This window comes from Zootoca vivipara, chromosome 10, assembly GCF_965207765.1.
Source record: "Zootoca vivipara chromosome 10, rZooViv2.hap1.1, whole genome shotgun sequence".
NCBI lineage: Eukaryota > Metazoa > Chordata > Lepidosauria > Squamata > Lacertidae > Zootoca > Zootoca vivipara.
This window is the reverse complement of record NC_142593.1, coordinates 31,241,116-31,253,519: the sequence shown is the minus strand read 5'-3', so window position 1 is coordinate 31,253,519 and position 12,404 is coordinate 31,241,116. Positions and strand designations below refer to the sequence as shown.

The 12,404-nt window shown below is 44.0% G+C and overlaps 1 protein-coding gene across 3 annotated transcripts in view; it reads left to right on the top strand.

Annotated features, from left to right (window-relative positions):
- VCAN (versican) overlaps positions 1-12,404 on the top strand; it is a 127,269-nt gene that overhangs the window by 18,736 nt on the left and 96,129 nt on the right. The window lies entirely within an intron of this gene.

The window sequence follows — 12,404 nt, the reverse complement described above, 5'->3', positions numbered from 1 at the left end:
CAATGGTTATCTTTATTATATGCCAACTTTTGCACATCACACACATTAACCAGACATGTTATCTTCTGGTCCGTTGGCAAACCGAATACTGCATTAATAGTTGACTGTAGCTTACCAGAACACCTAGATTTACAGAACAAAGCATTTCCCACTGGGTTCCAACAGGACAATACCTGGTAAATAAGAGTAGTATTCCAGCCTCATCTCAAACTGGGTTATGGTGACTTCAGATGTTACAATATTGCTGTATGGAAAGAAGTACAACTTGTGATATCACACATGTGCATTGCTACATGATTGTTCACATGTGACCATCTACACAGAGATTGCATGGTGCTTCCCACACAGAAGTGTTTTCTGTGTAAAGAACGTTGTACCTTACGTTGCTTCAGCTGGTTCAACTGGTTTGTGTATTAAACCATTGGCAGACTTTTATGGGCTATATGTTCCACTGAGGTGGAGATTTCCATCATGATTTGCCCTGTCTGTTGCTAAGGTGGTATCTTTAATAGCAAGCTAAATGTATGTGTGACGTGAATGGAGGCATAATTTAAATATTTGCAACTGGGTGTAATCCCCTAACAGGAAAAAGAATGTATAAAATCAAAATTAATTGACCTGCCTTACACTTTCATATTTTTCCATATTAAAACCCAGTTTTTCTTAAAGCCTCCCTGCCACATTTCCCCGGGAATGTGCAAATACCATCTACAATTTCAATTACGACAACAAAAATACACTTATATTGAAAATAATAAGGCTCTTTGTAGGACCACTGCTGTTGTAATTTCATCAATGGTTTTTCATCACTGGCCTGGTTTTCACACCATGATAAACAATTAAGCCAGGGGTTCCCAACAAAATTTTCTCGAGGACCTCATTGAGCCACTATTATTACAAGGACCCCCATTAATTCCTAATCCTAAAATTAAAAAGTGAGAGCCAAATTAAAAGTCTTTTTATATTTTATATTTATACGTTTTTTACAGTTACAATTTAGGTTCAATGGACACTGACAAGATCGGTTCGAGAGTCACTGACTTACTTGCTTGAACATCAAATGCATTATCTTCCTCTTCATCCTTTGTCGTTTTAACGAACCACTTTTTAACCAACGGTCCATTTTTAACTACGTGAACTGTAGCTTCCGCGAAAAACAACACTTTGTTTACAAACACTACTGTTTTGCAAAAAGGCAGCGCACGCCAGGGAGGAGGGAGGGGAATGGAGAAGACAGGGTACCTGCGCAGTAGCGCACAAATTAAGCCGACACGCGCAAAGCATCTTGAGGAGGTGAGCGTTAGTAGAATGCGCGCGCTGCCTCTTTGCAAAACAGTAGTGTCTGTAAAGCGCCACCTAACGGCATACAGCAGAACTACTGCCTCTATCTAATTCTAGTTTTGCGCTAGACTCTGCTCATGCAGGAAGCGGCCAAAACAAAAAATCTGTTATCATACGAAATATATTTAATATATTTTTTATTCTAATAGCATCTTGAGGACCCCTCTGGCATAGCTCGCGGACCCCTGGGGGTCCCCTGACCACCTGTTGGGAACCACTGAATTAAGCAATTGCATCTTTAATCAGGGTTTCATGTGAATGGGACATACTGCTCAAAAGTCCCCTCTTCACTTTCCTCACAGGCCATGCTGGGAGCAACAAACCACAAGCCTTGGCTTTCTGTGTCATTCAAACCCAGACTAATGGTTTGTTTCTCTCCAAGCAAAGCACAAGTGGTAGCCAGGGTTTGCTCTTGGCCTGCTGCTTGTGGTTCATTTGGGGGAAACAAAGCACGAGCCTTGGCTTGGATGCCAAGGATTGTGGTTTGTTGCTCCCGGTGCAGCACGTCCAGGAGTGGTGGAAGAGCAAACAGAGGGACCTTTGAGCAGCGTGTACTAGCACACTGCTCATTTGCATTCAACCATAGTTAAGCATCTGTGGTGGCTGCTTTAATTTCCTTTGGGGAGCAACTGGCAAGCGAGGCAGCGGTGCCACATTATCTGTTTGAGAGCCTCATTTCAGAGGCTCAGATTGCTGAGTTTTGCCCAGATATAGCCTCCTCCTGCACCTCTCCCCTTTCTTCTCATGGCATCATCATAGAATCATAGAATTGTGGAGATGGAAGGGTCATAAACCACAACATATCAATATTGTGCCTAGAAGCTGCCTCAACCCTCCATGATTTCTCCATTTCATCTAAGGCAGCAGCTAACGTATGCCTCTTACACCTCACCTAATTTAAAGGGGATGCTGTTTTCCCCCCTTTTCTGGTGTCCCTTTTCCTGCTCCCCTTCATTTTCTACTCCACTCCACCTTCCACGGTCCCCCCTCCCCCGACCCTTTCCTCTGCTTTGATTCCCACCATCAGGTAAGGTTGATTTGAGCGAAGTAGTACACGCGGCAGCAAGTTGCTGAATGCAACCTTGGCTTCCCTTTGTTACAGATTGCATATACTCATCCCCAACTTCTCCCTTTTGTAAATCTTCACCTGCCCCTTTCCCCCTGGCGTAGTGGTGCCGTTTTGTGGTTTGCCTCAGGTGTCAGAATGTCTTGGGCTGGCCCTGGTCAAGAGATTTGTAGATGCCTCCGTCATGGAATGGCTATTGCCTCTAGCTCTATGGCATTTGTTTCGAAAGGGCCAGTGCGTATTAACAAGAAGCATGTATTGATGTGTTTGTGGGTGTTTCATGCTACTACATTCGGATGCATGTGCCCTCTTAAATATTATTGCTGCAGATGGAATGTACATTTGCCTAGTTTCACATGATTTACAGCCGGAGCCTGAACAGTAACTGATCCTTCACCATGCCTGGTTTACATCCTCCCTCTCTTTACTGTACAAACTCAGACCACAAGCCATCTGGCAGAACAGAAAGGTTTTTTGTTAGAATTCAATTTATTACCTTCATTGTCAAAGCCTCATGCACTTTTCTGCTTGTAGACTGGATATTTCTGCAGATCTGCTCTAGCAATCTATATACGTTGACGGGGTGATCCTAAGGGCTGATTTACACAGAAGGCACTTCCATATTGGTAATAGCTGGTGACCCCATTATTTGTGCCTAAGGTGTGTGTGTGTGTTGGACAGGGGAAGAAGAGGTTCACACAGTAGTTAAAGGGGTGCTCTTGGCTATATATTCAGAACTATGGTGGCTAACAGATTGAGGTTGAATCCTGACAAGACAGAAGTACTGTTTTGGGGGGACAGGGGGCGGTTGGGTGTGGGGGACTCCTTGGTCCTGAAAGGGGCAACTGTGCCCCTGAAGGACCAGGTGCACAGCCTGAGAGTCATTTTGGACTCGCAGCTGTCCATGGATGTGCAGGTCAATTTTGTGTCCAGAGCACCTGTCTACCAGCTCCATCTGGTATGGAGGCTGAGACCCTAGCTGCTTGCGGACTGTCTTGCTAGAGTGGTGCATGCTCTAGTTATCTCCCACTAGGACTATTGCAATGTGCTCTACATGGGGCTACCTTTGAACGTGACCCGAGGTACGACTGCATTTGGACCACAAAGCACTGATGAATAGTTCTCAAACATGACAAAAACTAATCCAGAATACGGCAGCTAGACTGGTGATTGGGAGTGGTCGCCGAGACCATATAATGCTGGTCTTGAAAGACCTACATTGGCTCCCAGTACTGAGCACAATTCAAAGTGTTGATGCTGACCTTTAAAGCCCTAAATGGTCTCGACCCAGTAAGTATATCTGAAGGAACGTCTCCACCCCCATCTTTCAGTTCTGACACTGAGGTCCAGCACCGAGGGCCTTCTGGCGGTTCCCTCACTGCAAGAAGTCAGGTTACAGGGAACCAGGCAGAGGGCCTTCTCAGTAGTGGCACCCGCCCTGTGGAATGCCCTCCCATCAGATGTCAAGGAAATAAAAAACTATCTGACTTTTAGAAGACACCTGAAGGCAGCCCTGTTTAGGGAAGTTTTTAATGTTTGACATTTTATTCTGTTTTTAATATTCTGTTGAAAGCCGCCCACTGTGGCTGGGGAAACCCAGCCAGATGGGCAGGATAGAAATTGATGATGATGATGATGATTATAAACTGAATTGCAAAAATTGAGGGAAGCTGTGCGTTTCAAAAGCATTTGCTGTAGATACTATGTAATAGAATAGCCGCTTCTGTGGAAAAACTGTATGTGGTCTGAAACTATAAGTTTGTTGGTCTTTCTGTTGCCCTTTCCAAATATTGTCCTGGCGATTCATATGTAAATCATCACCATTGATGATTGCATGCATATGTATTGTATGATGTGAACTGTTACCTGGAAGTCAAGATTGCTTTCAGCGGCTTCTTGCTTCATTTACTACTTCAAGGAAGCTGTATTTCTTCACTGATTTATGGAATTTGGTACCAAAATATGGGGCAATGAAGACTAGTTTAAATGACTTTAAACACTGCTATGTAAACTCATCCAAGATATACCTCTCAATGGTTTATTAGACATGAAATAAAAAAATTCCTTCAGTAGCACCTTAAAGACCAACTAAGTTTTTATTTTGGTATGAGCTTTCGTGTGCATGCACACTTCTTCAGATACAGTGAAATGGAAGTTTCCAGGCACTTATGTAGAGAAGGGGTGGGGAGGGGTGGGGATGGGGAGGGGGGATCACTCAGAAGGGTCATTAGACATGATTAGGAATGCTTGGGGAATTTGTGAATTCTGATACAAAGTTGCCTGAATCTAGTCTGCTGAGCTAATTGAAACATAGGTAGCCTTCAGAGCTTACACTTATTAGAATTTTGTGATAGTGCTCAGAGTGTACAGTGGTACCTCGGGTTACAGACGCTTCAGGTTACAAACTCCGCTAACCAGGAAGTGGTTGCTCCAGGTTAAGAAATTTGCCCCAGGATAAGAACAGAAATCGCGCGCCAGCGGTGCAGTGGCAGCAGGAAGCCCCATTAGCGAAAACACGCCTCAGGTTAAGAACCATTTCAGGTTAAGAACAGACCTCTGGAACGAATTAAGTTCTTAACCCAAGGTACCACTGTATTTGGACCACAAAGCACTGATGTCAAACATGACAATCTACATCAGGCATCCCCAAACTGCGGCCCTCCAGATTTTTGGCCTACAACTCCCATGATCCCTAGCTAACAGGACCAGTGGTCAGGGATGATGGGAATTGTAGTCCAAAACATCTGGAGGGCCGAAGTTTGGGGATGCCTGATCTACATGTATAGTGCCTTCCATGTACAGGAAGAATATCTCTTTTAGGAGTTATGGGGCTGTTCAAGAGAAATGGACGGATCTTTGGGTTGCAAGCTGGCATCACAATATTCTGGAATAATTAATTTGTGGAAGGTTTTTCTCTAAGGTTTTTCTATTTTGGTTATAGAATAACAAGCACATATGGACCTGTGCCTTCATAGCTGATCATGGGGCTGGGGGTTGCTCAGATTAAAGATTTATATTTATTATAGTTAACAATATTGTCATAAATTCTACTCTTATTTATCCAGAGATAAAATCCAACATATAGTTAGCAGAGTAAAAACATAAACATATTGCAGGATTCCCAAAAGTAGATCAGAGACAATCGTATTTCATCCAGCAGAACTTTACTGCTACTGAAGGCAAATAAACAAAATGTTCACAAATCCAATACAAATACAGGATTGACACTGCCCACAAGAAATCCAGTTGCAGCAGACTTAACTTAAACTTACAATAACTTATAGCAAGACTAAAACCTTAACACTAATATACAGGCTTCAGAGGCAAAGTTGTGTTGGTATTATGATCATAGCAAAAGTCATATAACAATTTCTTTGTTGCCTCTCAAGTGCTGAGCATCTTTAAAAAATGCTATGAGGGAAGCTCCAGCAGCAAAGACCTTCCCCCCCCCCCAATGAATAACAAGATGAGGTTTAACAGCACATATTTTCAACCCAGAGGGCTGGGTCCTTTGGATAAGGGAAGGCTGCGATTCTGATTGAGGTCAAAAAGGAGAAGAGATTTTATTCTGTGTAGAGAAAAAAAAATGTGACTGTGAGCTCACAGTAGGTGGGATACAGAATTTATAGCTTCTCTGGGATCCCTGCCTATAACTACCTCCCTTTAAATTAATTAAACAGCTCAACAGCTTTTATAACTGCCTAGCAACTGAATGCATTAGCTCTCTGGGTGGAAGACTATTACCACATGTTCGAGAGGTGATTGTTTTGCAATATGCTTTGTGCACATTTACTGAAGAGTGGGATCCTTAGGCTCCCTCAGTGATGGGACGGAATTAATACATAAAGACGGAGGGGGTTGGTGTAGAACCTTATACTTCCCAGGTTATACAACGTAGACCCTCCAAGTGTCCCTGTTTTCCAGGGACGTCCCTGATCTAGAGAGGCCACCCCGGTTTTTGATTTGATCCCAGAATGTTTCACTTTTCCTTAGGATGTCTTTATTTTCATTTGGAGGGTATGGAGTTATCCAACCCCTGAGCCTTCTGAAGGCAATCCTGTATAGCAGTGGTTCCCAACAGGTGGTCCGGGGACCCCCAGGGGTCCGCGAGCTATGCCAGAGGGGTCCTCAAGATGCTATTAGAATAAAAAATATATAAAATATATTTCGTATGATAACATATTTTTTGTTTTGGCCGCTTCCTGCATGAGCAGAGTCTAGCGCAAAACTAGAATTAGATAGAGGCAGTAGTTCTGCTATATGCCGTTAGGTGGCGCCTTACAAACACTACTGTTTTGCAAAGAGGCAGCGCGCGCGCATTCTACTAACGCTCACCTCCCCAAGATGCTTTGCGCGTGTCGGCTTCATTTGTATGCTACTGCGCAGGTACCCTGTCTTCTCCATTCCCCTCCCTCCTCCCTGGCACGCGTTGCCTCTTTGCAAAACAGTAGTGTTTGTAAACAAAGCGTTGTTTTTCGCGGAAGCTACAGTTCGCGTAGTTAAAAATGAACCGTTGGTGAAAAAGTGGTTCATCTCATTAAGAACTGAAAATTAAAACTAACTGTATACTGATGGAGTACTCTGTTGTAACTGTAAAAAACGTATAAATATAAAATATAAAAAGACTCTTAATTTGGCTCTCACTTTTTAATTTTAGGATTAGGAATTAATGGGGGTCCTTGTCACAATAGCGGCTCAATGAGGGGTCCTCGAGAAAATTTTGTTGGGAACCCCTGCTGTATAGGGAAGCTTGTTTAATGTTATTATGTTTTTATATATGTTGGAAGCTGCCAAGAATGGCTGGGGCAACCCAGTAAGATGTGTGGGGTATAAATTGTAAAATTATCATTATGGAATGGGATGTCCCTATTTTCATCAGAGAAATGTTGGAGGGTATGACAACAGTGCTGTTCGGAGCCCCGTTTTCCTCTCACAGAGCTACAATTCACAAAGTGGTTTAATGATCAACCCTTTTCTTTTACCGTAATCAAGAAACTCTAGGAATTGCACTTCTATGAGATGAGTAGGGATCTCCTAACAACTCTCAGCACCTCAACAAACTACGGTTCCCAGGATTTATGTGTGTGTGTGTGTGTGAAGCCATGACTGTTTAAAGTGCTTTAAATGTATGGCGCCGATGGGGCTCAAGTCTGCTCTATCTCTGGCTGACAGCTCTTGTGATTTTCGGAGACTGCTGTAATTGGTTTACGTTTAAAAATATATACATTCAGAAACAGCATTCAATAAAAAATTTCAGAAACTAAACAAAAACAAAACACAATGGTGTATGAGAAATAAAACTTAGTAAGAGTACTAAACCAAAAATAAAAAGTAACAGTCCAGGATAGCTTGTGTAAGCATATGAGTTTAATAGCTCAGTTACCATAGTAGAGCATCAGACTTAATCCTGGAGTTGTGGGTTCGGGCAAAAGATTCCTGAATTGCAGGGGGTTGGACTAGATGACCCTTGTGATCCCTTCCAACTCTATAATTCTATGATGTAAAGGTCTTTACTGTCTGCCTTATGAATTACCTTGGAGGGTGTATTCTAGAAGGTAGGTGTTATCACCAAGAAGACTTGCTTCCTTACAGGGCCGGCTCTAGGTAGAGTCCCGGTGGCGCGGGGTGCCAGGGCGCCGGGCCAGTAGGCAGGGCGCCGGAGCGATCTCCGCCCCTCAGCGCCAGGGCGCGCGACCTGCTTGAGACTGCCCTGCTTCCTTAGTGTCACTTACTGACATTCTGCTAGTGGTAGAACAACCAGCAAGGTCCTCTAGGAAGATCATACCGTAATGATTTGCTTGGTCCATCCCGGAGAGGGAGTCTATAAGATACCCTAGTCTGCAAATGGAATGCCCCCCACCTCAATGTCAAGATGCATAGCATCTCTGAAGATTTTATTTCGTATCAGTAGGCAGAACAAACATAATCCACACTACTATGTGTTGTGTCTAGCTGTCTGCTCTTCCCAGAAGGCTGAAGATATGGGCCCATATCTTAAAGAACTGAATTTTTGCTATAAGGTATACTGTGTCTTATGAGTTTCTGCTCTCCTCTAGGAGTTTCTGCTTCGCTGTCTTCCTTTTCTTTTTGCTGCATTTATTTATGATATAATATTTGTGCAGCCTGAGCCTAGCCATGTTGGAGGGCTCAGGAGGAACATCTGGGGTGCGGGGGGGGGGGAGTGTACCACCACCCTGCCCATCAGCTCCGCACCCGCCAATAGTCCTGATTTTTCTGAGACATTCTTGATTGATAGAAGCTGCCCCGGCTCCTTATGTCAATAATCTAATTTGATTAACCCTACATTTTACGAGAGAGAGAGAGAGAGAGAGAGAGAGAGAGAGAGAGAGAGAGAGAGAGAGAGAGAGAGATTTTTATACACCTCTATCATGTCCTGCTGTCCTAACTTCTAATCTAAGTAAAGGTAATGGGACCCCTGACCATTAGGTCCAGTCACAGACGACTCTGGGGTTGAGGCGCTCATCTCGCTTTACTGGACGTGGGAGCCAGCGTACAGCTTCCGGGGTCATGTGGCCAGCATGACTAAGCCGCTTCTGGCAAACCAGAGCAGTGCATGGAAACACCGTTTACCTTCCCGCCGGAGCAGTACCTATTTATCTACTTGCACTTTGGCATGCTTTCAAACTGCTAGGTTGGCAGGAGCAGGGACCGAGCAACAGGAGCTCACCCTGTCGTGGGGATTCGAACCGCCGACCTTCTGATCGGCAAGTCCTAGGCTCTGTGGTTTAACCCACAGCACCACCCACTCAGGGTCATCTTAAGCATATCTGGCACCCTGGTGCCGTGGTGCGATGATCCCTCCGGCGCACCCCCCATTTCCCAGCGTGGCTGCCTGGCAGGCGTGGCAGCGCGGCGCCCCCCCTGGCGGCCCAGTGCCCTGGCGCCCTGCGCCACCCAGCCTTGCCGGAGGGCCGGCCCTGCACCCACTGTGGCTCTAAGTAGCTCACAACATTGTCACTTTTTCTCTTAGAGGAGCTGCTCCTCATTGTCTTCAAGTTGTCCAGATGGCAGTGAATTAGGTCTACTTGCAAAGAACTGTTCTCCAAGACACTTTTACAGGGACAAGTTTTTGGAGGTTCCCAGCCTCTGTCTCCAGGGCAGTGATTTTCAGCAGCATAAAACCGTTGATTCACTACCTGACAAAACAATTCTCTTAGGTTTCCTTGCAGGCATGCTCTGAGCTGGGGTCTTGGCAGTAGTTGGCCAGCTTTTCAAGCTTACCTCCCAGCAGCTCTCTGGTGGGTCTTTCTTCATGAGCCTCTAGCACATATTTTTTTAAATTGTTCTCCCACTTGGCTCAGTAGTGCTTCCAGCATGATGATAAATGCTGCAGAACTGTGAAGCTGTGGCCTGCTTGCACTTATCTAGCTTTCAGAAAGTAGCTGTTATGTCTCAGCCTCTGCTGAAACAGCAGCCGTAGTTCCTCACTTCCTCATGCGTTTGTGATTTAGATTCTTGTGACTTTGATCGCCTCCCCTTGACTCTGCTCGCCCTGCTAGGGAAAGCTTTCCCCCCTAGAAAGCTTTTTGGTGTCACCCTGATCGTGCTCAGATAGACAATCATTGCCTGGCAATATGCAGACTTACATCTGAGTGAAAATATCTATACGCTGGGCTGGCCAGAGGCAGTCCCCAATTTGAAGCACTGCCCAGTCTGTCGGGTTTAAAGATTTTTAAACATTCAAAAGAAAGAGCAGGCACTTTGGAGTTGCCCATCAACTGTTAGCATCTGATCAGCAGAATGAGTAGGCATGCAGGTCACCTGGTCAGTCTTCCTCACTATGGTGAGATGCATTATATTTCTATTTAAACTATGGTAATTATTTCTAAATATGTACACGAAAATATTGTGCAAATCTGTGTCCTCATTTGGTGGCGATGCATAAATGACCACCCTAGCGTAGTCTGCATTTTTATACATCTTTGGACACTGCTCTGTTTTGTGAGAGTGAGCACATGTCCTTGCAAAGCCTTTACCCATTTTTGGACATGTGAACTATTGCTTCGTATTTCCATTCCTTCCTTTCTTCCTCTGAAAGGTTAAGCAGGATTTCTGATGTGCAGGAGAAAACTAATTTGGCCAATTTCATGCTGTTTGGTTAAGGCTTTCTTATTAATCTCTAGACTTACTTTAAATGTGTATAAGTGACCGTAACAAATATTTGCACGAAATATAAACATGCATCATGATTTCCTGCACCCCATTTCTCAGGAGAGGTGCCAGTGCCAAGCTGAACATATGGTTTAGGCAAATTTATTTTGATTTGAAACATCCTATCTCTAAAAGGCTCAGCCAATTAAAATGGATACTTCAACAGAAAGGGCAATAAATCATTCCTGAATCTGCAGCATGGGCTGCTACAGGAGCAAAAAATAATCACAAGTCTATTATCCCCCCTTCCCCAATTCTTCCCAGTTACAGGTTTGATTGATCTGATTAATCTGAAAGCTAGACCAGAGAGAACTCCCAGGGAAAGGTACATTGGGATGCCTATTATAGAATACAGTGGTACCTCGGGTTACAGATGCTTCAGGTTAACAAACACTTCAGGTTACAGATTCCGCTAACCCAGAAATAGTACCTCGGATTAAGAACTTTGCTTCAGGGCGAGAACAGAAATCGCGCAGCGGCAGCGGGAGGCCCCATTAGCTAAAGTGGTACCTCATATTAAGAACAGTTTCTGGTTAAGAACAGACCTCCAGAACAAATTAAGTCCTTAACCCCAGGTACCACTGTACAGTGGTACCTCGGGTTAAGTACTTAATTGGTTCCGAAAGTCCATACTTAAACAGAAGCGTACTTAAACTGAAGCGAATTTTCCCATTAAAAGTAATGGAAAGTGGATTAATCTGTTCCAGACGATGAAAAACACCCTCTAAAACAGCAATTTAACACGAATTTTACTGTCTAATAAGACCATTGATCCATAAAATGAAGGCAATAATCAATGTACTGCTCTATAAAATAAATAAGACAGTATTGTAGATGATAAAAAATAATATTATTACAGTGGTACCTCGGGTTAAGTACTTAATTGGTTCCGGGGTGCCATTCACACCCTGAAAAGTACTTAATCCGAGTGGCAATATTTAAACTGAAAGTACTCAAACCGAAGCGTATTTAAACCGAGGTATGACTGTAGTTGAATATATTTATGGCTACACTGTCACTTTTTGTTCTGTATTGAACAGAAAGCTCGTTCATCATGCATTGTGGTTGGCTCTGCTGTTGGGCACTATGAGCTTGTGTATCATGAAAGAGCAACTGATGATTATTAAATTTGTTATAGTTGTGTTTTCATAGAGCCGTAGAATTGTAGAGTTTGGGGGGTGGGCGAGGCTCATCTAGTCTAATCCCCTGCAATGCAGGAATTACAACTAAAAAGTCCACGACTGATGGCCACCCAACCTCGGCTTAAAAACCTCCAATGAAGGAGACTCCACCACCTCCCTAGGGAGTTCGTTCCTCTGTCAAATAGGTCTTGCTGTCAGCAAGTTCTCCATGATGTTTAGTGGGAATCTCCTTTCTTGTAACTTGAAGCCATTGGTTCAAGTCGTACCCTCCAGAGCAGGAGAAAATAAGTTTGCTCCATCTTCCATGTGACAGCCCTTCTGATATTTGAAGATGGGTGCATGCAGTGCTTTGTTCTGGGGGATACTCAAGAGTATGCAGTACCAGCACCCCCCCCCCAAAAAATTAAAAGTGTGGCACTTACTGTAACAACTTCATGGTGAATACCAGCTCCTTTTTTCCTAAGAAAAATTAAAGCACTGGGAATACGCATGCACATTCAACGGCTAATGGCATCCATGTCACCCAGAAGGTTGCAGCCGCAGAGATAAGAAAAGAAAGAGTCCTTCCATTGTCTGGAGAGGTCATTTCCTGGTTTGCGTGGAGAACCCGTTTTCAACGAAGCCCAGCAACGGAAACACGCAACTGTATTGAGGCAGCACTGGGTGTAGGAATTTAGTGCCTC